The sequence below is a fragment of the Vicugna pacos genome, chromosome 1 (assembly GCF_048564905.1).
Source record: "Vicugna pacos chromosome 1, VicPac4, whole genome shotgun sequence".
NCBI classification, from domain to species: domain Eukaryota; kingdom Metazoa; phylum Chordata; class Mammalia; order Artiodactyla; family Camelidae; genus Vicugna; species Vicugna pacos.
In genome coordinates, this window is record NC_132987.1 from 90,973,060 (window position 1) to 91,001,043 (window position 27,984).

Consider the following 27,984-nt stretch of genomic DNA (forward strand, 5'->3'; position numbering starts at 1 on the left):
ATGTGCTGTAATATGTCCCTGTTTATGAGACAAGATGTTATGGGGGTTACTCTTAGATAAAATTAGCAGCTCTTTGCAATAAAACTGCTTCAATAGTATTATTATAGGATATTCAAGCAAGGAAAGTTAAGGGAAGCTGCTTCCAGAAGCTCAGAGTGACTGAGAAATTCCAGGTCTTCAGTTTCTTCCAAGTCCTTTCAAGTTTAGATGGTCAGACCTCCGTAGTCATTGCCATAACCTGCATAGGAAATAATCACAAGGCAGTACATTTACCTTACACTGCAATTCTGCAACCCGAGCAATGAAAGTCTGTGTTTAGTTTAGCCATATTGGCCCTGATTGCTTTATGGTAGCCACAGAAGCTGTGTATGTTTGCTGATGGTGACTTGGCCTGAGAATTTAGAGATGTGAGCATGTCGTTTTGTCTCTGGCAACATTTCAGTGAACTCAGCGGATGGGCAGTGCAGACCTCGCAGGCATCGGCACTGCCATAATTGAGAAGTGCAGCAGCTATTTGGTCTGTTGAGGCAATTACTGTGGGAGGCATTTCAAGACATACATGTGATAATGAGTCTAAGATGATAATGCATGTCAGGGATTGCTAACATTCTATTTTTCATTGCCAAAAAAAAAAAAACAAAACAAAACATAGCACTGCATTAAAGACCAATAAGATGACAAATACAATTCCCAAATAGTATTTGATGGGTTCTTTGCTGCAACAAATTTCTTATTAGTCAGGGTCCAGTCAGGAGACAGGAACCATGCCAGTCATTTGAATAGGGAGAAGTTAACATAAGAAAATTTTAATTTAGTATGTATTTTTGATGAGTTAACTAAGAAGGAATTAAAAAAATACCAAGTTTTCACAGAGGTTACAATTGTAGAAAGTAACTGCTACCTAGGACTGCAAGAATAAAAGGAAGAGGTTGCTAATTATTAAAGTTTGAAGCTTAGAGGAGAGGCCTCATGGATCTGGGACCCATATCCCTGACGAGGTAATGCCAGCTTCTTGGGTACTTTTGTCTTTAATGGGGGAGTCATTAAACTAGTCGTGCAAGGATTGGAAAATCTGCATACGGGATTCATCGCTGCTGAAGGAAAGAACTGCAGGCCTGGTAAACAAGAATGGGTAGGCTGACACTAACAGGAACAGGAAGTACAGGAAGAAAAGAGGAAACAAAAAGGAAGAAGTCTCCTCTTGTTCAGTTTCCTGTCTCTTTCTAATGTCTTCTACTGACAGACTTCTTAGGAGCTAAGTGGCAAAGGATAAAGTGGTTTACAGAGTTCAAACCTGAGTATTATAAGACATATATAGAAGTAGGTGTTTGGAGTTGAGATACAATAAATTAAAAAGTGGCACAATAGCTTAAGAGAAAGAATCAGTGAGAAAACAGCCAAATTAATGGTTTAACATTACAGGAAAGACTTAGACTCTTTCTAGAACCAAACATTTCCCTGAGTCAATGGTACATATTTTGTTAATATTACAAGTATGTCCGTCCATATAACAATCCTTATTCCCATACTGAAAAAGTACTTGCATGAGTCCATTCCTTCTACCCAAATAAAATATTCCTGAACAACACTTCAATGTCAAGATGATAAAGACTAAGCTCACAGCTAACTTGGCAATATTAGCTGTTTAATCTGGTCTATGTATGTAATTCTAGGAATTGGACATCCACTTATAATTATCATTTTTTTAAATTTTGTCAACTTCTGCAAAGAGATTTTCTCTGTTAGTCCTGAAAGTTTGGATGCCAGTGAATTCAAATGTGGTCACAATCCACTTTCTGATTAAATTATTCATACATATAATAATTTTTTTTTCAATTTTATCTCTAATGTATGGAATAGAGATTTTGATACCATAGCCTCCTAACTAATCCAAAATAATTGTACTGGATTATTTCTTTGGGGAATTTGGAGAATTGCATTTTACCTGAGGTGGGTATAACTGTCACTGGAAATTAATTGACTTTAGCTGTAAAAACTTTTTCTTGTGAATTTTGTTTAAGTATGGCTGCTAAGAACTGATTATCTTAGGGTTTTTTGGCAACTAAGCTTTCTGAATCATAGGATGAGAAATCAAATCCTTGAAAAGTGATCAACCTGAGGCAGAATGTTATTCCGAAAAATCCATCACTATTCCTGACAAGCAACTATAATTTCATTCTATTTACAACAAAGTATTAATGTGCTAATAATGCAGATTTTCAGATGCTTTGGCTTTTAATGTTTAACTAGATTCTTTGTTTACTACAGAGAAATTATTATAGATTCTACATACACCCGTATGCCTTTAAATTTTAAAAACCAGAATTGCATTTAATTGCATGCTGGCATTGCATAGTATATTTGATGTTAATATTACCAAGTAAATGATTTTAGAGAATATTATAAACTAATTTTATAGTTTCTCTGGTCATTATCTGTAACATTTTATGCTAGTGTATCATTATTTTATCCCCAAATGCAACTCTCCCATCATCAAGTCATAAGAGAAATCATATCTAAGCAGTGCCTGTGCTTTGCTCATCTGTGTGCACATCCTTGCTTTATCTAAATTATACCATGAATTTTTACTATAAATTAATGTATCAGAAACTCTATTACTGCCTAGAGGGGTCAAACCTTCTTATAAGATATGTGAATATTATAATGTAGTTCCTTAATTTTTAGGGTGACCTACTTAAAAGTATCATTCTATGCAAATATGAATATTATATACATATATATGAAGTTACAAACAATATATCTGGTAGCAAAGTGCAAAAATTTATAAAATAATAGCCATTTATATCTCCTCTATATAGAATTCAGTAAAAAATTAAATATTATAGAGAAAAAGAGATTTTTAGTTTAGGTCTAAGGCCACTTATGTTTTATACAAATAGAGCTAAAATTGATTAAGTAATTTCACTAACTATGCTTATTCTTATGATGAAATAAAATCCTGTAATCTTAAATTTGTCACTCGACTACATGTACATTTATAGTGCCAATCCTGTATGTGCACATTTTAGACAGCATAATATTCTCATTCCTCCAGGAGATAATTCTTTACCATACTGCCCTCTGTGAAAATTACTCTAATGTTTCCATATGAGTGACAAACTAAACTGTAGAGCAGCCAAAATTTTAATAAAGAGAAGTACAGAAAAAAGCTAAGAGTTCTACTGAGGTTGGAACAACTCTCAAAGTCTGATGTCAAAGACTTCCTTGCAAAGAGGCTAAGATTTAATTGGATCAAACTGTAAAACAATTAATGCCCCAGAGTATTATGGAAAATAACAGATAAATCAGCTGGGGATCAGTAGAGGGTAACATCTTGGTATGATGCAAGAGATTTAAGAGAGACCAGGGAAGAGGCAATCAAAGAGAGCCCTGCTAAAACCATTGTCATCTGGGATAATTGTGAGCATGGTCAAGGCTGTGCCTTATGAGAGTGACATCAGAGGCTGCACACTAAGGGGGAAATTAACTTTACTGAAATAGTCCAGCCAATTCACTAAACAAATAGACCAGCATACAGTAACAACAAAAAATTCTGGAGAGGGGGCTGTATCAGTATCCAGAATTACATACTGTGTTATCTGAAATATCCAGCTTTCAGCAGCAATCACAAAAAATATGAATCACGCAAAGTGTGATCCAACACAAGGGGAAAACAACAGACAACAAAAAAACGCTTTCTGAGAGAGACTGGATGTCAGACTTAGCAGACTAAGACTTCAAAGCAACTATTATAAATACATTTAGAAAACTAAAGCAAAAACCTAATAAATAAAGAGTTAGATGACAAGGTCTCATCAAATAGAGAATATCAATGAAGAGATAAAAGGTATTAAAATGAGTCAAATGGAAATTCTGGAGGTGAAAAATATAATAACCAAAGTGAAAAATTTACTGAAGGATCTCAACAGTAGATCTGAGCTGCTAAAATTTAAAAATAAGCTAGCTTGAAGATAGATTGGTATGTATTATGTAACATGAAGAACAGAGAGAAAAACATATGAGGAAAAATAAACAGGATCTTAGAGATCTGTGGGATACCATCCAGATAGCAAAATACACATAATGAAGCATCAGAAGGATAGGAATGAGAGAAATGAAGGGAAAAAAAAGGAGAAGAAAAAATTAATGGCTGAAAATAGTCTTTTGTCAGATGATGCCTGGACAGCTAAATAGCCACATGCAAAAGAAACTGAACCCTTTCTATACAGCTTACAAACAATTAACTCCAAGTGGATCACAGAAGAAAACACAATAGTAAATATTTGTGACTGTGAGTTGGGAAAAGCTTCTTAGATATAGTACTGAAAGCACAAGCACAAAAGGCAAAATAAATACCAGAGGATAAGATGGTATTTCTGAAGTATAACTTTGTTTCTTATTAAAAAGAAAAATACATAATATACCAGTTTACAGGTAACTGTAAGAGTCAATAAGGACAATTATCTTCTTCCCTTGAATAATACATTTAAAATTAAAGTTCACTTAAAATTCAAAGTCATTAAAGGAGATTCAGAGTAAAAACAATTTTATTCTGCAAAAAGGCAATACTCAGAAATAGAACTCTATAAATCAATTGCCTAACTAGAATTAATTCTTTTGAATTATTTCAATTAACCCAAAAAAGGATTGGAATAAGATTTAAATAAAACCAATGTATTATATTTCCACACCCACCAAAATAATTATCTAGTGACAGTGACAGTTTTTAGGATTCAATGTAAATTTGGATTAAATTTTAAAAAGAAGCGGTCTTCCAAATCTGTTTAATTAATCAAACTTTAGTGAATAATTAGTTCATTGTTAAAAGTAATGTGTCCTGAAAATTTTAAGGGCAGTACAGTGTATAAAATTTATATAAATTGTCTAAACAGAAAACTACCCTTAAAATGTCTCATTAAAGTCAAAATTGTTCAAAGCCTAAATTTGAGTGACTGGAAAATAATATTCATCACTGAGTAATTAATATAAATGCTAATAAAATTAAATATATACAAAATATGATATTTATGTTTATTTTAAATATAAAATGTATATATTAAAATAATATTGGACAGAATTGTCTAAACTTTGACTTTGACTTTTAAATGTTGTACATTAGAATAACATATGTTTTATATATCATACATCCACATTCCAAACAACCTTTTAAAAACTAAACGTATCTTTCCTCAATGGAAAAATAAATTAAACCATGTCATGTTAGTATTGCATATCACAACAATTTCAAATATTGTCATCTTTGTCTTCAGTGCAGTATTTATACAGTTGTATTTGGACATTCTTTTTAACCATAACTATTCAGTGATATTGATAATATTGATAGTAGTGATAAAAAAGAATAGGTATGAAAATATTAACACAATAGATTATAACAAAGCTAATCAAAATATAGCTGAAAACTCAGTATCATCAGTGAGCATTAAAATTTCCTGACCGCAATATCTAATATTTATAAAAGAAAATAAGCAAAATCCACAGACGAGTTGAAGATAAGAAAGGCATTCCCCCTTCTTTCTTAGACCTTTATTACTGTAGCAATGTCTGTATCAAAGGACAAACAAAACTCAGAAAATTAAAATGTGCTATTTTTATTGTTATGGAAATAGCATCCCCATTTATGAATTCTATACATTAAAAAAAAGGTGGAAGTATACATTAAATTTTAAAAATGTATATATATATATTTATTTAGAACAGATGCCCTCAAGCCTGTGAAACAAAAAGAAACATTATGGAAAATTAGATGTGATTTTCTTAAAAACACAGTGTAAGGTTTATTCCACTGTCAGTCATGTCAGAGCAACTGATACTACACTCACCTCGTCATTGTGAGCAACCATAAACTGAATGAAATATACAAAGCATTTCCTTTTAGATGCTGGATGACACAGATCCAGGACTCTGATCCTTGAGGGAAGGATAACACAGAATTAGCTGAAGATCACCCTAGCTTTATTCTAGGAGTCATTTTTTAAAATTATTTAAACAATTTGTATTTTTCACTAAAGATAATCTGATGACATCTAAACATGCCTTTGATAATATTCAAAAGATGGTTTTACAAGTTAAAAATTTTTGTCCAGCTTTATTGACGAATAAGTCACAAATATAATTGTATTTAAGGTATACAATGTGATGATTTGATACACATATACATTGTGAAATAATTATCAAGATCAAGATAATTAGTATATCCATGACCTCATATGGTTAACTTTTTTCTGTGTAATGATGATGCTCACAATCTACTCTCAGCATATTTTAAGTATACAATGCAGTATTATTAACCTAGTCATCAAGCTGTACATTAGACTTTTAGAAATTATTCCTATTATAACTAAGTCTATGTACCCTTTGACCTACATCTCCATATTTTCTCCTCCCCACCCTAGGCCCTGGCAACAACCATTCTAGTCTGTTTCTATGAAATTGTTTGTTTGTTTGTTTTAAGATTCACATATAAGAGATACCATATAGTATTCATCTTTCTGTCTGGATTATTTTGCTTAGCATAATGCCCTTGATTTTCATGCATGTTGTAACAAATGGCCTGCAGAACAAGATGGTAGAGCCCAAGGAAGTCATGACTGTTTCTCTAAACAAAGAGGTAGTAAACAGAGGTGGCAAGAAAAGATAAGAGCTGTACAGGGAAGGAACCTCAAATTCTGTCTTTAAGAGCAAAAGTTGAGGTTTCCCAAAGAAAGATATCTGTGTCAAGACTGTGACATAGGAATCCTGCCTGAGTTTCCAGGCTGCTGGCCTGTCCAACAGATTTGAACCTTTGCCAGCCCTACAATAACAGGAGCCAACTCTTTAAAATCTCTATGTCTCTGTCTTTCTCTCTTTTTATTTATATATGTATAAATTTTATTTATATATATATACACCCCGATAGATATATATATATCTTATTGATTCTGTTTCTCTGGAGAACCTTGACTCATGCAAAGCTCTTATATATGTGGGAAAAATGCCACAAATGGTAAATATGAGGATAAATGTAAATGGTTTCTCCTGTCCTTATGTATTTAAATTATATGCACTGTTGGCTAGTTCTGTTTCAGTTTTAGCTGAGTAAGCTCCTAGAAGACTGACCCTCATCAGGGAACAAGTATAACTCTAAGCAAAACACCAAACAAACATAAACAACAATGAAAAAGCTACCTAAAACCTTCAGAAAATGAAGAAAGCAGACGATTATAGACAGATGACAAAATCTGGAAGTAGAGGTTACCATAGGATGAGTTCCTCATTTTTACCACTTTCAGCCCAAGGGTCAAAACTGTATTTAAAAAGCTGCAGTATTTATGATCTTAAAAATCTGCAGAGTTCTAGGCAAAAACAGCAATTGTAGAATGTGGGATAATCAGAATAAGATGTCACCTCACTGTGTAGGGATGGCTGTTCTCAAAAAAACAATGTCATATTGATTATGTTAATGACTTTGCAATCGATGGATTCTACTGTTTAAAAAGGATACTAACAGGTCTTGTTATGGTTTCTAAAATGACTCACTTGAAAGTGGAGGAATTTCTTTTATAATTAGCTGTGCACTGATGATACAGCTTCTCTACTGCTGGAAGACTGTTGTACATACATGTGCAAACTGTCTATGATATAGAAGCAGACACCCAACACTTTATTGATTTATTAAATGGATATTTACTAAGTAGCCATTAAGAACTTGATAAATAGCTAAAAATCAAAATACAAAGATCCACAAAGCATCTGCACTCTAAGAATCACCATCAATATTAAATATAATAAAGCACGGAGACACTCTTTAGCATTGCAATTAACACCCCACATGTACTGAATTTAATTACATACAAAACTAGAGATTTTTTTACTTTTGATCATTTTAATAATTTGATGAAAGTTATACATTCATAAAATATATATGTAGGCATACAATATTTTCCTTATAATTTTGGGGAATTCACAATCTTCTAAAGTTGTTTGACAAGTCCAAGGCCTGGTTTAGGTGATTCTGATTACATGGGAGACATGTGAACAAGCAATGTATGTGTATGAACATGCTAAAGAAAGGGTGAATTGGGCCATTTTAAGGAAGCAGATAATTAAGAGAAATATCTTCACAAAGAGAGAGGTCACTGCTACATGGATGGTCAAAATCAATTTCAATTTGCTTATTGCCAAGTCTGGATTAATTCATATAGAAAGTATTTTGTTTGACTTAAAACATGGTAGTTTTTGTTGCTGCAGGCTTTTTTTGAGAAATAGTATAACATATTGGATTCTGGAGCAGACTCTTTTGGTTTTAAATCCTCGTTTTTAATAATTACTAGTTCTAAGTCCTGAGTTTTATTTTGTTTTGTTTCTGTAAAATGGGGCTAATAATAGCATCTACCTCTTGGTGATTTTTGAGGTTTAAGTTGGCTAATATCTGTAAAGAAATAAGAAGGATATATGGAAACACTAAAGGGTATATAAATGAATGTTAAATAGCATTTCATTGACTTTAGAACAATATAGGGAATTCTTGTGATGTAAAGATATCATTTAAGAGAGAGTGAAAAGAACTGGGTAAAATTATTGAGAAAGGCAAGAGAATACATGGCAAATTTATTTCCAGATACTATTTTTACAGCCACAAAAAATTGTTTTAACAAGCTATTGAAAGCAAAAGGAGGATTTTAGAAAATCTCTTTGTACTTAAATCCCTATGCTTTTACTTTCACAACTAATATCTGAACTGCTAAAAAGCACACATCTGTTTAGACTAGCTTTCTAGATGCCTTTTGTAATGTCTAAGTTATGAAAGGTACACAAGTGTAGGAAGTTTATTGCTAGACTATGGTAAGGCTATAAGGAATGAACACAATGGAGTCTGGAAAAAGGAACAGAAAAGAAAAGTGAAAAAAAAGCAAGCATACAAAAAACAATACACAAAAAAAGAGCCTGGGAGGCAAAATCAATATGGTGGAGTGTGAGAACTCTGAGCTCACCTCTCCTGATGAACTCATCAAAAGTACAGCTACATGTAGAGCAACTTCTGCTGCCATCAACCAGAAGACAAGCAAAATGGCTCTTCTACAACCAATACTGTAAAGAAAGATCCACGCAGAGTCTGGGAGGAAGACAGGAGAAGCAATTTAGTCAGGACCCACACCACTAGCAGATGACCCAGAAGAAGAGGGAGATAACACAAGCTTGGGGATCCTACATGAGGACTGAGTGGTTCAAGTCACCAATTAAGCACATCAGTCCTGGGGTTGAGCCTGGGAGGATATGAGCCTCTGGTTGGCTTAAAAATAGTCCCAGGGGACTACTGAATGGTTGTAAGAAACTGAGACTCCACTCTGAAGAGCATGTGCACAGATTTCCTTACTCCCAGTTACAGCACAGAGGCAGGGGACTGAAAATTGTCTGGTGCTCTGGCTGGCTTTCCAGGACTGCTCTAGCTGCTGCCCACACTGGGCTCTTGTTCCAGCCCTTCTTACTCCAGCGTTTGATCCCCAATAAGATGGAAGCTTCCAATGCCAATGACAGTGTGCACACTAAGATGGAACAGAGCCAGCTCTGACTGCAGCCTTGCCTCTGACAGGCAGACAGCCACTGACAGCGTGTTCCTCTGTCTGTACGCTTGGGAAGGAGTGAAAACAGCAGAATGGAAACCAGCATTGCAGGCATGCAGGTCCACATGGAGACCTGGGAAGGAGCAGAACCAGTTCAGTAGTTCTAACACCATCTGACCAGAGCTAGCCTCTAGCTAAGGCTAGGTGACATGGTAAAACTAGCACAGAAATGCAGCATCAAGCCCTCAGGAACCAACCATGCCCCAAACCAAGGCTGAGATTGCTATCACACCTGGGAGAAACCCAACTCCCTAAGGGCTTCTACTCTAGTTACTTGAGCTCCAGTCCCAACCCCAGTAAGACAGTGACTGTCATTGAGCATAGGAGAAGCCCCAGCTTATACCTGCCTGGCTCTGGCTTTAGCCACTCCAACTCTCAATAAAGCATTGGCTGCCAGCACACTCCAGGGGAAGATGTGGCCTATGCTCACTTCAGATCTAGCTCTCCCATCAAAGCCAATGGTCACATGCAGACTGCACAGGGACACTCCCACACAAGGACATGCCGTCAAGACTGGGGTAGATAACTGTTTCACTAATTTCATAGAGACTGAGAAAGTTAAATAAAATGAGAAGACAGAGGAATATGTTTCAAATGAAAGAACAAGAAAATCTAATGAAATAGAGATAAATAATTTACCCAATAAAGAGTTCAAAGTAACAGTAATAAGAATGCTATCTGAACTTAGGAAAAGAATATACAAACATCGTGAGAATTTCAATGAAGGATTAGAAGATATTTAAAGAAAAAACAGTCAGAGCTGAAGAATACAATAACTGAAATGAAAAATACTCTAGAAAGTATTAACCACAGATTAGAGGATATAGAAGAATGCATAAAGACAACATCTTTGGGACAATACCAAGCATACTAATATTTGCATCAGAAAGGTCCCAGAAGAAGAAGAAAGACAAAAGTTTCTAAAGGTATTTAATGAAATTATGGCTAAAATTTTCTGAACCTGAAGAAGGAAACATATCCAGGTACAAGTATCACAGAGCATCTCAAACAAGATGAAATAATAAATGAATTCAGTAGAGCTGCAGGATACAAGATTAATATACATGAATATGTTGCTTTTTATACACCAATAATGAAATATTAGAAAAAGAAATCAAGAAAACAATCTGATTTAAAATCACAGCAAAAAGAATAAAATACCTAGGAATACCAAGGGATGAAGTAATTCTTAAAAGTATAAGACTTCAATGAAGGAAATTTAAGACAATACAAATAAGTTGAAAGATATCCCATGTTCATGGATTGGAAGAATTATTATTGTTAAAAATGTCCATACTACCCAAAACAATCTACAGATTTAATGCAATTCCTATTAAATTATTCATGGCATTTTTCACAAAACTAGAACAAGTATACCTAAAATATGTATGGAACCACAAAAGACCCTGAATAGCCAGAGCAATCTTGAGAAAAAATAAAAAAGCTGGAGATATCCTCACACTCTGACTTGAGAATATATTATACAGTTAGAGTAATCAAAACACTATGGTGCTGGCACAAAAACAGACACATAGATTAATGGAACAGAATAAAGAGCCCAGAAATAAACCCACCACATATGGTCGATTAATCTGTGACAAAGGAAGCAAAAAATATACAATGGGGAAAAAACAGTCTCTTCAATAGCAGTTCTGGGAAAACTAGACAGATACCTGTAAAAAAAAAATGAAATAAGAACATTTTCTCATACCATATCCAAAAATAAAGTCAAAATGAATTAAAGATCTATATAAATCACTAAAAACCATAAAACACATAGAAGACAATAGGCAGTACACTCTTTGACATAAGTTTCAGCAAAATGTTTTTTGGATCTGTCTCCTCAGGCAAGGCAAGCAAAAGCAAATATAAACAAACGGGATCTAATCAAACTTAAAAACTTTTGCACAGCAAAGGAAACAATCAAGAAAACAAAAAGTCAACATACTGAATGGGATAAGATATTTGCAAGTAATGTAGCTGATAGGGGGCTAATATCCAAAATATATAAATAGTTCATAAACCCAATGTCAAAAACTAAACAACCTGATTTTTAAAAATGAGCAGAATACCTAAATAGTCAATTTCCAAACACATATAGATAGCCACCAGATATGTGAAAAGATTATCAACATCATTGATTATTACAGAATTGCAAATCCAAAATACAATGAAATATCACCTCACACTTGTCAGAATGGCTATCACAAAGAAGACAACAAATAATGAATAAATGTTGTCAAGGATGGGGAGAAAAGGGAACCCTTGTACTTCTGATGGGAATATAAATTGGTACAGCCACTGTAGAAAACAGTATGGAGGTTCCTCAAAAAATTAAAAATAAAACTACCACATGATTCAGCAACTCCATCACTTTATATGTATCAGAAGAAAACAAAAACACTAATTTGAAAAGATAATGCACCCCAATGTTTATAACAGCATTATTTACAATGGCCAAGATAAGAAAGCAACCTAAATTCCCGTCAACAGATGATTGGATAAAGAAAATGTGGCGTGAAAATTCAGCCATACAGAAGAATGAAATCTTGACATTTGCAGTGACTTGTATGGACCTGGAGGGTATTATGGTTAGTGAGATAAGTGAGACAGAGATGATTGTATGTTTTCATTTATATGTGGAATCTAAAAGATAAAACAAGTGAATGAATATAACAGAAGTGAATAAAACGGAAACAGACTCCCTGATTCAGAGAACAAACTAGTATTTACTAGTAGAGAGAGGGGTGGGGAGAGGGCAAGGTAAGTGAGGGGAATTAAGAGGTACAAACTACAGATATAAAATAAATAACACAAGAATATGTACAGCACAGGGAGTATAGCCAATATTTTACAGTAATTTTAAATGGAGTATAATCTATAAAAATATTGAATCGCTACGTTATACACCTGAAGCTAATTTAATACTGTAAATCTACTATACTTCTATTTCAGAAACTACTCAAAAAAAAAAAAAAAGAACGTGTAGGGGTTCTCTGTTGCTCATATACAAAGCTGAGTGAAGGGACAAGTACACCTGGTTATGGACAAATCAGAGTACAAAAGATCTGTTCTTCACAAAAATTTGAATTTCTAAACCATTCACACTGTGATTAAATGTCTCTATATGTGGTCATTTTCTACACCCTGGTTGTTTTCTTTATATCTCATTTTTGTTCAGCAAATGTTTATTGAGTACTTAATATCTACTAGGTGCTGAGGAAGAAGTAAGTATATAAAGATGCCTTGTACTCTGTCCCTGACAACAGATGCCTGTAGGCTAAAGGCGGAGAGGCTTGTAAAAGTATCTGTTGCAAAGCATAAGTGTTACAGCAAAGACATGACAAATTGCCAAGGAAGACAGAAGGAACAAGTAAGTGATAGTCAGAAGCAGAATGAGAAATAGGTTACTGTCATTTATTATTCTTTGTTGAATTTTTTTCTAGCTAGGCAGAGTCTGCACTTTTCATTTTTATATCAATAATTTTTCCACTTTTATAACAATATTTCTTGTATTTTTAAAAGCATCTTCAGGATCTTATTCCAGAAACTTTTTTCATTATCCTCTTTAGAATTACTTATTTGCTAAATTTTTCTTTAATTTTAAAACTATAACATGTGAACACTAATAGCTAAGGATTTTTCCTGATTTTTACATTCCATTTGTTCCACATTGGAAAAGAATTGATTTGAATAAAGTAGAAGAAGCCACAGATTTACCTCCAAATAAAACATTGAATACGAATACTATAAGTCATAAAGTCACCTGAAGTAAAACATAATTTTGTAAGATGAGGCTCTAAATAGACCAGATGTCTCAAATGGGCTTTTTTAGATTAACACATTTGAATGCATCCCTCTCTGCAAGAAAAAATCTACAGTTTCATTCTTCACTATTGAAACAGCATTGGATACAAGAAAAGATAAGTTCAGGTAATAATAAAGGAAAAGATAATAATCTTTTTACATCTGAATCCTCCTGCTCTGTGAAGCTATAAATTATTCTATGCACACATACACAACAGACACAAAAATTTAAAAACTTAAATAGAATAAAGCAAAATTAACTTGTCTCTGTTCAGGCATACTATCTCTGTGAAACCATTTTTTACACAGAAAAGACTACTTCCTTCAACATGGGCTAACTTATCCATGTTAGCTGTTTCTTACTTTGCCCATTTCAAAGTATCGATAAGAATTCTTAACTGCTTCATACATATCATGAGGATTAATGATTTTAAGAAGCTTTCAAGATGGAATTTCTTTCAAGTATAAAGCATCATTAATAATAAAGAAAAAGGAAATTAAACCTTAGCATAAATATCCTTGCACATGATGACAAATTGATGTCCTGATGAACATAATTGGCATTCCATATTCCTGAGTGTAAGGCAGGTTTTGTAGCACAGCATTATAATTCTACCCAGGTACACAGACAACACTCATAACAAAACTTACGCATCCTTCACCTAAACATACACGTGTAGAACACAGGCGCACACACACAATCAAATCTGACATGCTCTCCACAAGCCTACCCAAGAGAGAATTTAATCTCACAAATGGATATAATTAATGTAAAAATGCTCCCACATCTTTAAAACTCAAAAACAAGATAAGTCAACCCCAAATAATATACTTGCATTTGAGGAGTTATATCTCATATTTTAATGTTTCAGAAATCTTTGCGAGTTAACCTATAGTAAATAACTGTTGTGTAAAAATCATGAAGTGTTATGTCCTAAAATTATGGTATGTTAATTAAAATAAGAATTAAAAATTAATATCCTCAGAAAAACATGCATAATCATTTTGCTGATAAGAGAAATAGCTATATTTTTCAAGTCAGGCCCAATTCCGTGATTGCTTAAGTAAACAGTTTATAATTCTTGCCAACGTATAAGTGACAATCTATTATGCAAAGACATACACATTTGTATGAGAAGCGCAATTAATTTTGATATGTTTAAATAAGATGTTACTTCAATCAAAACATATATTCCGAAACAATTCTCTGTGATGCTTGCAACTCAGAAGTTTAGAGATGATAACACTGATGAGAATGTGGATAGTAAAATATCAAAACTGGCAGCACACAACTCCAATTTAGAAAAGAAATTAGATTTCCCTGCAAAATAGATTAGGAGAGGAAGTGGAGACAAAGTGTATAGAACACGAAAACAATGCAAGCAACCCTTTAGAAACTGGCAGAAGGAGTTGCATTTCTGCTTAATGAAGTGGATGATTTAGAGACTAACTCCTCAGGTTTTAAATGGGGGCAGTGAGGGTGGGGAGGAATGTAACCTAGTCACTGAGCAACCAGCGTGGAGACTTTATTCACGCTCAGTATCACATACTTCCCTTGCATTTTGGTAGTTCTAGCCCTTCAAAATATTTAATCACCTAAAAATGGAGAACATTTTAGTTAAAAATGTTTAAAGACATAGTTAACAGATAGTTGTTCAGTTGCTAAAAACGAAAACGACATGATAGTGGTAACTGAAATTGACCAGTGGAGGCAAAGTCTAACTCATTCTCACATTTGTCATCATCTGAAATATTCATTGAGTTCCTATTAGCTGCCAAGCCTCTTTCTAAGTGATGGAGATAAACTTCATGGGTCTGGCATTCTAGTGGAAGAAGATGAAAAACAGGAAAAAAAAAAAGAAGAAGGAAACAGCAAGGAAGTTAGACTGTTAGAGGGTGCTGTGCTGAGTATTATGGAAAGAATAAAACATGGGAGGGAGCTAGGAAGAGTCTGGGCTGGGGGTGAGGGTTGAAATACAAAAAAGTGGTCGGGGGAAGACTCACCACCAAGAAGTGACATGAGTGAGGGAGGCTTAAAGGAGAGGAGACAGGGGACAAGCATCGTGAGTATCTGGGGAAATCATTTCCAACTGGAACTTGCTAGTACAAAAGCCCAGAACCAAAGTGTCTCAACTACTCCAGGAATGTCAAGGAGCAGTTGGAGGGCAGTGGGTGAGAGAGAGAGAGAGCACGGGAGAGAGCAAGCAATAGAAAATGAAGAAAAAGGAAAAGACTCAGATTGGGTAGAGCCTTGTAGGCAGTAGAAACCTTTGCTTTTACTCTGGGTGAAACAGGCATCCATTGGATGCTTTTGGGCGAAGTGATATGGCTGAAGAAAGGATCATATAAGAATATGTGTGTATTGTTTTTAAATTTTTATTTATTTATTTATTCATTCATTCATTCATTCAGATGGAAATACTGGGGATTGAACTTAGGACCTCATGCATCATAGGCATGCCCTCTACCACTGAGCTATACCTACCCCTGTGTGTATGTTTTATATATTGTATGTTATATATGTGTGTGTAATGGCTAGATGATGACTGAAATCATGCTTATTTTCTTGCTAATTTTAAAAATGTGAAATCATTTACATTAATCTTTATGTACATACAATAGTTATCTTAATTTGTTCTTTTGTTTAAAACTATTTCAATAGAATACACTCTAATACTGAGGCATTAGAGTGCATGGCTATGGCAGAAATCATTAGTTTTCTCCCTAAATCCATTCTGCCTTTTGCTCACAGTAGTTGAATGGCCAGCTGGCCACATTGCCATCCACCCATGAATATGTTTCCTGCCCGCCCTCACAGACAGGTGAGGCCATAGGAGCAGTTTCTGGCCAATAATATGTAAGGGGTAGTGTCCTCTAGCAGTTTCAGAGATTCATCCTAAAGAAAGAAGGGCGCATACAACGTGTCCCTTACTTTTCCCCAATCTGCATTCTGTTAAATGACAGCAACATTTCATAGCGCTTGAGTTATTTTCCACGCTCATTAGGGCACTTTAGCTTTATTTCTCTGGGCACTTAAAAGTGTGATGATGATATTGTGATTAAGAGTGTGGGCTCTCATGCAAGAACACTCTGCTTCAGATTCCAGTTTTGCCACTGGCTCAGCCCAGTGATCTCCAGCAGGCTACTTAACTTCTCTATGCTTAAGTTTTTATTACCTGTGAAATGGGGTTATTCTGAAAATTAAATGACTTAATTTATCTATAATATGTGAGTGCCTCACAATAATATACCTCAGTGCTATTTTAGCTGCTTTGATCATCTGTGTTAGCAGCAAATCAGCACTTCCATCTCAATACTTTAACTTAGGCCCAGAATGTAAACACTTTGAAAATCATAATTACCAAATTTCACAATTACCTTTCTTAAGAACTTGGGAAGGAAGAGGTTTACCTAATATAGTCTTTGTTTTCAAGAACACAATACCAAGACATAACTGCGTATCTATCAGATTTAACCCCATTTGTACTTTATGTCCAATTTCCCACACATCTGTTGTTTGCCCTTGTTACCCATCACCACAATAATACCAAGCATGTAATAGTTGCTCAATAGGTTTTCATTGAGTCAATATATGCTATAAAGAAATCAAAATCCTTACAATCTCAAGGACTTAAACAGTCTTCATCTTCAGTCTTTGTTTCCAGACTATTAACTAAAACTTTTCCAAAGTCAAACCTAGCACAACTTAGAGGTAGCTACTTCTAGAAAGAATTAGTATAAAGAGCCTTTTTCCTGAAGTAAACTCAACAAAAGAATAAATAAGTACAAAGAGAAAAAAATCAGTATTAATATATCTTTATTAAGGGACTACTTCTAGTATCCTATTCTAAGGCTACTTAGCCAAACACAGACAAAGACGTGGGGAAAATATATAAGCAAAAAGCTCTCTTTTAATGCTGCTAGAATCTAAGTTTTAATTAATGTGCCAAGGTGATGTTACTGCCAGAATATAGCCAACCCGGTGGAAAAGAACCTAAAGGACTCAATTTGATTTGAATATGTGCTTTCCTTTGAGCAAAGTTAGAGGAAGAAAGTTTTGGTGCCTTGGAGGATGTGGTATCTGTTTATAAACAGTCCATTTAGACCAAGTCTGTGTTCCCTGGAGGGAAAATTAAAAGAACAGAGAAACATCAGATACAAGCAATGCTACCTCCGGGTGTAAAGGTGTTATGCAGTCCTTTTAATTTGTTGCTATCTCTGTACAGTGGAATTATGGGCAATTTTTCCTCCTTTTTGAACTTCTCTGTACCTTCCAAATTTTCTAAAAGGAACAAACTTTTTTTTTAATAATCAAAAACAAAAAAATATTAAATGAGAAAGCAAGTTAGCAGAAACCTAAAACATTCAACAAGAAAGGTAATACTACCTGAAATTGACATGAATGAGGTAATAACTTTTTGAATATTTTAAAAATAAGTAACTATTGTCTGGAAAAAGAAATTGAGTGAGTTAGTAAAAGACTGCTAATATTTTAAGTATTACAGAAGGATTAAAAACCTAGAAGATACATGGGACAGAGATGAGAATTAATAATGAAGGCACACTACATAATCTACTCTTTCTCTTTCATTCTGACTACTTCTACCATTATTTTTAGCTCAGCACTGCCCCAAAGCAATGTAATATGAGTAACATATGCAATTTTAAGGTTTTTATTAGCACATGAAAAAAAAGTCAAAAGGTGGTGAAATTAATTGAAGGTTATTATATTTAACCCAGTATATCACATATATTACCATTTCAACACATAATCAACATAAATATTTTAATAAGATATTTTTCAGTATTTTACAGCACATTTAATATTGTATTAGCTCAATAGCAACACATGATTAGTGGATACCATATTGGACAGTACAGTTCTAGCTCATTCCTCTCTAGTCACACCTGTTTCCTTGATATTCCTAGAACATGCCAACTGCACTTGCCTCATGGCCTTTCCATCATCAGTCTTTTCCTTTTTCTGAAATAATTTCTAATAGATATATACATGGCTTGTTCTCTCACTTCCTTCTAGTCTTTTTTCAAATTTCACCATTTCAGAGAGGTCATGCCAGACCACTCTATTTACGACACCTCCTACCTCACCCCACCCTTGCATTTCTTCTTCCTCTCATCTGCTCTAGTTTTAAGATATTATCACCTTTTACTAATATGTAAATTACTTATTTATTGTGTTTATTTTCTGTCTCTCCCCCAGCTAGAATCTCTCTCATGAAGGGAAGAATTTTAGATTCTTTTGTTCATTCATGTATCCTTATCCTTAGCTTCTCAAATAAATGCCCAGTAGATTGTGCAATTGAAAAAAAAAAATGAAGGCACATCTTCATGGCAAAAGAATAAAGGAGAAACAACTGGGCCTGTGAAATAGGTTATGGAGTTTCAAATTATGGATATATAAATTTTGGAATTTCAAATTGCAGATAAAAAAGATACCAAAGGACAAAAAGTAATTGGTATGAATGAGTAGTTAGGCTTTGGGCCAACTACCTTCAGTTTATCTCATCTTTACAGGAGGAAACCATCTACTTCTAAGAATGTTTAGAATGAGTTAATTAGGTAATATGTGGCAGTCTTCTGAGTCTGGTGGTATAGGAGGGGAAGAAGAATAATGCAAACAAGTTTTCACCTTTCTTAAAGAAAAGAATTCAGAATTATTTGGTTAACACTAGAAATTAATAGAAGAAATTTAAAAGTTAAATATTAAAAGCTGTTTGATTTTTTTCAAAGATAGGTGTTTTACATTTAATTATCTTCTAACTAAAAACTAACTTCTAATAAATGACATTGTAGGTGAATATAAAGAAAATGTAAAGAAAACAATAAAAATAATCTTACAGTGATGTGTACCATATTATAGTTCAGCTATTACAACACTAAATATAAATCTGCTAATTTCCTGTTGCATACCATGGCAACAAGAATAAAGCTGGAGTATGTAAAATATCATTTGAGAGTTAAACTATGAAATCAACACACTATGGATTCTAACTGAGAGCCAACATTACCTTGACAAGATAGACTGAAAATGAACAAAAAGAAATGCCAATTCTCAGGAGCCAGCCCTAACCCGGCCCCTCAGTGTGCCATCTGGGAAGACAGTGTTCTTTGAGAGAAATCAGGTATCCAGTTTCATGACAATCTGTCAGCATGGATGTGGTCATTAGAGTCTGGGGCCAGGAAATCTTTGGTTATTAGGAGAGGAAGACTTGCTATGACTTCAGGCACAGCCAGTAAGGAACCTTCTGTCACTTGGCTTCCCATGAAGGTTACCTACAGGGAGAAAATGTGCTAGTATGCAAGCTGCATCTATTTCTTTCACTTAGCACCTATATTTATCATTTAAATTAATAAATTAGCATTCTGCTCTCTATGAGCAGTCTCCTGTCATATTTGCTACATAGGCATTTGTCATTCTAATAAACTGTGTGGCAAGGACAAGTCAGGTTTAATATCCAGAAGATTGAGGGCTGAGCCCTTTATCACCCCAGGCTCCCTTCCCCAGGATTCTCCCTCAACCAGCCACTTTTATTTTTAAAATAAATGTGTGTGTGTGTGTGTATGTATGTGTGTGTGTATGTGTGTGTGTGTGTGTATATATATTCCTCCATTATTTTACTTTTCAACATTAATCATCTATTGCTGATATATCTTTATAACCAAAAGATCAATTAATTGGTTGAAGTCAACTTTCACAGAAAATACAGGAAATAAAAAATAGTATTATTTTGGTGAGGTGATTAAAATAGGTAAATCATGTCATGCTATCATAGTCACAGATATGACAAATCAGAAAGCAAACATGATAAAGTTCATATTTAGAAAGATAGCTGAGGTAATATATTGGAGAAGAGGAGGCTCATTGAAAGGAAACCAATCAGGAGATAAGAGTGATGAAGACCTAGTCATTAGCTGAGATGGAGAGAGGGGTTATCATTAGGGAACTCTTAGTATGTTTTAGATTGCAAGTACCAAAGCTGCCTGGCAGATTAAGCAGAAAAGGAGTTTACTCAAAGGATATTGGGTAGTTCATGGAGTGAGAAAGCTAGATAACTGTTACCCAGTTCTCAGCTGAGCTTTCAGTAGCAGTGCTACAATCCTAGTTGCCAAAGTGATCCGATTAGAAAACATTCCTCTTCCACTGAATCCACTGATGGTGATAATATGCAGTTAGCATTTTGCCATGAACTGGAGTCTAATGCCACTGCCACTTTTCCAGGATTTTGATCTTCTAATCATTTCCAGGCACCTCTGGCATCACCCCTAACCAACACAAGGGGTTCTATAATGGAAACTTCTTCCTTAGTTTACTTTTTGAATTAGACCCTCAAGCAAGTCTGTTTGTTACAGATCAGGTCCCAGACATAAAGATCAGGGAAGCTGCTTTTTCTTTTGCCTGGTGAAAGCAGGATTCAAAGGAAGAAAATTTCCCAGAAATAGCAAATGTGGTTTAAAATGTTAGGAGTTCCAGAAAACAATGATAGGTTCTACTATAATGAGACATTTTAGAAGTCAAATTTTTATATTGGAAGTTGTTGGTAAGATACAGTAAAGGAGAAGAGTGAGGTAGAATGAGATGGAGAACTTCATCTCATTGGTGATTTCAAGTTTTATTGTTGTTTTGTTCAAATTTAAGCTGATTTTTATACTATATGAACTATGTAGCAAAGTGGAGTATTATTTAACTAAATAGTACACTATTGTATAATTGACTTGAATTAACAAATTTTAAAATGAATTAGTGGACCTATAATATTGCGCATATAAGGATATTGCAGATAAAAACAAAGATATGTAAGAGTTTTTTGACCTCAAGAAGTCAACAGAGATGTTTGAGAAATTTTAGGTCAGACTATTAGACCAGTGGTCATAATGTGTGCTTTAGAGGCTGGGAGTCTAGTGGTAGCTTAAATAGGAGTGACGATTCCTTAGTGAATCTTCTCTTACCTGGGATGTTGAAAGTATGCATGAGCTAAGTTTGGTTGTGTGTCCAAGTGTGTGTGTGCTTTTATTTCCTACATAGAGTGTGCTGAGGATGGAGTCAGTAATCCTTTATTAAGCGCATATTTGTGGGGGATTCACCATATACCAGGAATTTTGCATGGCACAAAGGATACACAGAAAAATAAAACAAGACCCCTGTCCTCTAAGAGCTTATAATGTGATAAATGTAAAGATAAAATTAAACATTCATAGTATGAAAGCAAATAAAAAGCTATCTAATACAAACACCTGAAACTAACATTGTAAATTGACTACACTTCCAAGAAAAAATGAGAATTAAAAAATAAATAAAAGAGATGGTTAAAAAAAAAAAGACCTCTGAAAAAAATAATACCTAAAGGACATTTTAAGAGAAGAGTCAAATAAAGAATTTAGCTAAAGAATCATCTGGTCAAGACTTGCAGTTACAAATGATTTTTTAAAAATTAGCATCAACACTTTTGAACATTGGCTCTTCTTCAAATATAGAGAAAATGTTAATAAGTTTATCAACATTGTTTTTTTTTTCCTCAAGGCAACCACAAACATAGTTTTCTTCCTGTAAACTTGTAAAGAAAACACAAAATAATAAAAATTATAACCTAATAAAACATAATTTCTTAGTAAGAATTAAGTATGGTATATATAAACTGAATCTAAATACTTGTTTATAACTGAATAATGTTTTTGCACCCAGAAATGTCTAATCTTGAACAAAACAAGTAAAACACCGATGTATCATTCAGCAACATCCAGTTATCAGAGTAATATACTTCATAATTATTTATTATTTCCCAATGCTTGTTCTTTATTATTACTCTGTATTAGTTATAAAACATTAAAAAATAACAAAGGTACCTCCTTAACTTTATAAATTTATTAAATCTCTCTTTTTCAATCTCAGAAGCTGTACTTAAAAGAAAAAAAAATAATTCTCACTCTTTAGTGGAACTCGGTTCAAGTGTTCAGAAAATGTCCCAAGGAATTCTTCAGTCTTGTTGCTGTGTTTCCCACTGCAGTGCTTTTTGGATGTGCTAAAGTGATGTAATAATCTCTCTCCTCCACAGTCTCAGCCCCCTCCTTAGGCTGGGACCCTGCACCGTGGTGATAATGTGCCCATCTTCCCGGACACCAGGCTGACTGCACAGCACTGTAAAGTTCTTCATAATGCAAAGTCTCTGTTACCTGCCAGAAATTTCCCATAATCCTCAAAATTACTTGTGTAAATCAACCCAGATTTGATTACAAACAATTGAATTTAAAAAACACTCTGCCAAGTAAATTATTTTACATTATAATACAATTCAAGTGTAAGAACTGGCCCCTGAAAAACTTGAAAGTTCAGTGCTTGGGAATCATTTCTATTAGTTTTACAGGTTAAAAACAGGCCAACAATACTTCAGTCCTGGGACAAAGATACCCTAACATGATGGTGATGTTAGAGATTGAAAGAAGCGTCTGTCCAAGATGATGAGAGAACTCACATGACTGAATAGTAGATATATTTTTTTAAAGTATCTTAAAAAATGTTTGCATCTTAATATTAAATGTTAAATGTCTCATGGTGTTAAATGGAAATAGTACATTGAGTATATTAAATTTAATTTGATTAAATAATCAAATGCTAATCATGTATTTTATAACCTGAGATGTTTGAAGCAGCTGTTGGAAAGCAATGAGGTCATTTTTAAAATTTCAGTCTAAAACAAACAGGAAACAAAATTTTAAATTATAAAAAATAAAACAGATGTAGACATATTGAAATGCACTCGGCAAGACACAAACAGAAGTAGAAGCTCAGAAAACCAAATGCTATTTTTTCCACCAGAAGTGGTCTAGTTTCTTAGATATCTTTTTAGTGTTTCTTTTTACTTAACTCTCAAAGTTTCATACCCTCAATATTTAAAAATTAGTCAGTACTATAAGGATAACCCCAGTGTTATTTTTAGAGAGTAAGTTGAATTTAACTGCTAAGTTCACTACACTATCTTCAAAATAGTTTTTTTTTCTTCCCGTAGATGGCTCACCTTAGCGAGGTTCCTCATTGACTTCAAAACAGTTGCCTTGAGTTAACCTGCAAATATGAGTGACAGCTTCAAGGGGCAGTTCAAGAATTAATACAATAGATTAATCATTGAAATAATGGAATTGTCCATTGAACATCAATTAACCACTTTTATTTTAGGATTTGTTCCATCTCGCCCTTAGAATACTGATTTTAATGGATATATTTAAGTTGCCTTTAGCACATAATTTAAAGTGATCATTAACTCAAGGAATAAGGTATATGAGTTCTTTCACAGAGTGACGGGAAAGGAAGCTGATTTATCAACTAAAGTGTGAGAATTTCAGCCTGAGTTTTGCTCCAGGAAGCAAATGAATTCTGCCAATTTAGCTATTGTTATCAACTTATTAGGAAGATGACAATCAGATTAAATCACTCTAAGAAGTGAATGGGTGAGATCTCCACCCACTGCCCCCAAGGATTGGGGATTTTCAGTGGATAATTTTTAAAATGGTGAGTCTTCAGGGAATATGACACAGCAAAATGAAAAAATTCAAATTATGATAAGGGGGCATTTTTGAACTAGGATAGATTTTGTTTTTAGACTGTTAAATCTTCCTTTACAATCTCAAAGTCTAATTGGTCTGTTTGAGATGCTAGGACAAAGTACCATAGATGGGTTGGCTTATAAAACAGAAATTTATTTCTCACAGTTCTTGAGGCTGGGAAGTCCAAGATCAAAGCACCAGTAGATTTAGAGTTTGAGGAAAACCCGCTTCCTATTTTGTCTAAAGCAGTTTTCTTTCTATAACCACAAGTGGCAGAAAGGGAGCTCACTGGGGCTTCCTTTAGAAGGACACTGCTCTCATCTATGAGAGCTCAGGCTTCATGACTGAATCACCTCTCAAAGTCCTCACTTCCTAATAGTATCACAATGGGGAACAGATTTCACCATTTGAAGTTCACAGGTACTCAATGTCCAGTGCATAGCAACACTGTCTTCCAGATTACTCCTGCCCTTGGTAGGACTTCTTTGTCCACATGTTCTTTGTACATAAATTATATATATACATATATAATATACTATATATTATATATATATACACCTGATACATATAATACAAATATATTATATACTCTCTCTCTATATATATATTGCTTATCAGAAAATTTAGTATTAGGAAAATTTTCTGAAGCCACAGAGAATTTGGGAAAATGAGGGATGTCCTTCTACCATAAACAAGTCATAGATTATTATTTGGGTCAATTTATTCTTTCCAAATAAAAAGAAAAACATAACTTTATTAAAGGCTTGAATTTAAACTGTACATTTGAAAGTCAATAGTTAATATCTTGTTTAATTTGACACTCTGATGACTAGGTGAGTGGAAGTATTCCTCTCTTTGTCCCACACTCTTTCATTTCATTACACGATACTGATGACAAGCTTTTCACCTAGATTGCAGCTAGCAGGCTTGAGCATTGCCTGCCAGAAGTGATTAATACCAATCAAACAGAGTTTGTTCAGTTGGAAAGACTGGCAGAAAACATTTATCATCTTCTCAAGGCATTAGAGTTCCAGATTGGCTCTGTGCTTGAGATAAACAGGATATAAATGCATTTGCTCCAATGTTCACCTTGTTACCACATTTATTGAGCCTGTTTTCCCAAGCAGTGAAAGGAACTGTGCCCACCCTTTTCAGTGGCCTTCATGCTTAATTTGCAAACATTTAAAATCCTTCAGTAATGATTATAATGTCCAAGTCTTAAATTAGGAAGAAATCAAGTAACACCCAATAAGACAAAATGTCTCCCTCAAACTCTTTCTGAGACTTTTTCTTAGATAATGGAACAGAAATCGGACATTACCAGCCTCACATGTTGAGGCATTCATTTATGTTTCCCTGGTGTTGCATTTTAGCATAAAGCAATGCACTTTTCTATTTTGTATCTCTCCCGGGGTGGGGGGGGGGGAGATGCAAGGACCATTCCTGCCCATACTACCAATACTTTCTGTTTTAAGGGGCTGAAATTGGGGAGCTGAGATCGACCCAGAGAGGACAGAATGAGAAAAGCAAAAATGTGCCATTTGCTAATCTAATCTCTTACCGCTGCCTCCTATCTCCCCAGTGCCCCCCGCCCCAGCAACATTGATCTGTCCTAGCTCTAAACTCCTCAAAGCTCACACCTCGTCTCCCCTGCTGTGCTCTTTCCAACCCCGAGCCCCCCTTACTTCCATCTGGTCATTCCAGGGGCTGGACAGAATGTAGTTTATCTCCTCCTCTAATCACTTTCCAGTCTATTGTTTTATGTAAACTCTGTCAAGCTGTCTTCAAAACATTTCTCTTTTATTCTTAAGAGTCTATGTTGCAGTTAGATATCAAAATAAGCATTTTTGCTGTAATAATTTTAAATGTCCTTAAGGCAATGTGGTTCAGGCTTCTTACCAACTGGAGAAAGAGCAGACAAGGAAAAAAGGCACGTGTGAGCGCACATAATCATCATCTCACAGTGTGTCCTTTCCTTCACTTAGAAAACATTTATCCAGCATTTATCTTGCATGGCCAAGGCCTCAAGGGGCTCACTGCCTAATGGGCTGGACAGACCAAAAAGAATCAATCTTCACGATACCTTACATCAAAATAAATGTATGTATGCAGTGTAGATCTACGAAGCTCACAGAGGGTGTTTGGAAGGACCCTTGATGTGACTGTTGGAGAGGGGTGAGAGTGAAGGGAGTTCTATCTAGCCCAGTGGAATAGTGGGGGCAAAGGCAGAGGCACAAAGGAGCAGGATAAACTTGGGGAATGGAAAGCAGTTCAGTTTGCCTGCTGATGACAGATGATGAGATGGGAACAGAGACAAGAGTTTAGATCAAGAAGGGTCTTTTTTACTTTCCATGTAATTTTTTTAATTGAAGTATAGTTGATTTACAATGTTGTGTTACTTTCTGGTGTACAGCATAGTGATTCATTTATGTATATACATATATCCTTTTCATATCTTTTCTTTTTCTAATTGTGTATATATTTTTATTGAAGTATAGTCAGTTTACAATGTTGTTTCAATTTCTGGTGTACTGCATAATGCTTCAGTTATACATGAACATACATAAGTTTTCATATTCTTTTTTACCATAAGTTACTACAGCATATTGAATATAGTTTCCTGTGCTCTACTGTAGGACTTTGTTGTTTATCTGTTTTATTTATAGTAGAGGAAGGGTCTTATTTGTCATGATAAGCACTTTGAATGTTATCCAGAGCCAGTGAAGCCATTTTCAAATCTCAGAAAGATTTTAAACAAGGAGTAATATAATTAGATTTACAAATCACAGGGTCAATTATTGTAAGCCTTAAGGATGGTTGGAGAGAAAAGAAATGGGAGGCAGTTTATTGCAATTATCTAAGAGAAAAATTATGAGAGCCTTAGGGCAATGGAAGCAGACATTTTCAATTCAGGTTTTCAATACAGAAACCCAATCAAACCATATTTATACATCATACTGTTACCTTTCTAATTAGCTGCTGCACAGATTTATGCCATGAAGTCATCGTCAAGTGATGTTGCTCTCTTGAAATTCCTACTCTGACACATGTGGCAGCTGCGGTTTGTGGGGAATAACTTCTTTCCCGTGGCAGAGATCATGTGCTGCCATGTGCCATGATGCAAACCTGGCAATTAGTTAATATATTCAAGCCAAATCTGATTTTATTTTTTGATGACCTTAGAATATGAAAATGCATAAAAAGTAGTTTTATGTAAAAATTCTGCTTTCAACTTGATAAATATAGCTTGTATATAATAAATCTAAACCATACTAAAAGGTGGCCAGAAAATGCTATGTATCAGATGTCTTCAGCCTAGACACATAAAATAATTTCAAAATCCAGTTTTGCTCTTCCAGTGAGCTTGGGATTCCTGCTTCTGACAGAAGCCATAAACAGTTTCTTACTAATCAGATTTTAGAAACAGTCACAAGTAGAAAACTGTGAAGGTGGAAGGTCAGACTTAGTACTTCAAGTACTTACTCAGAAGCATGTGTTGCCCGAAACAGTTTACTCAAGTCAGAACCTTTATTAACTGCATTCTTTTCTTCTGGAAGATAGGATTCAACTATAAATTATTTGGATAGACTACAATCTCCACATTAATTTACCAGGGCGTTCATCCTCCTACACAGAAGTGTATTTCTGAATACAACTCAAAAGACATCAAGCACCTCGTCCAACCTATTCGCCAATTCTAAATGGGATTTGACATTACGAGGTCAACATTGCTTTTCCTCATAGATGACTAACAAATTTATGGAGACATAAGTTCACTGTTCTCGCATGGATCACTGCGCAACAGACCAGTGGGTTTTGATTGTAACATTTAGGTTTCAGTTATTAAATGAAAGCGGAAACTCAGGCTGTGACAAATTGCTTGGCACCTAAACAATGATCCAGAGAGATACACAGAAGGAAAGCCAATGTGTCTTCATGTTTCAAGAGGAAAGCTTGGCCAATAATACTGAAATCATAGCATTTTGTGAAATTTTATGAA

The 27,984-nt window shown here is 34.6% G+C and overlaps 1 protein-coding gene and 1 long non-coding RNA gene across 4 annotated transcripts in view; one reads left to right on the forward strand and one right to left on the reverse strand.

The window, feature by feature from the left end:
* The window catches only part of LOC116277674 (uncharacterized), a 294,446-nt gene that overhangs the window by 133,172 nt on the left and 133,290 nt on the right, over positions 1 to 27,984 (forward strand). The gene's annotated exons all lie outside the window — the stretch shown is intronic.
* LOC140699091 (uncharacterized) lies at positions 73 to 27,524 on the reverse strand. Of its 3 annotated transcripts, XR_012077113.1 has the most exons (7): positions 27,468 to 27,524; positions 26,949 to 27,110; positions 23,459 to 23,505; positions 22,371 to 22,616; positions 19,457 to 19,721; positions 5,841 to 5,928; positions 73 to 238 (listed from the first exon to the last, which is right to left on the reverse strand). It is a non-coding gene; the product is annotated as an uncharacterized lncRNA (long non-coding RNA). The 3 variants fall into 3 exon arrangements; XR_012077115.1 differs by lacking the exon at positions 19,457 to 19,721; XR_012077129.1 differs by lacking the exons at positions 19,457 to 19,721; positions 22,371 to 22,616.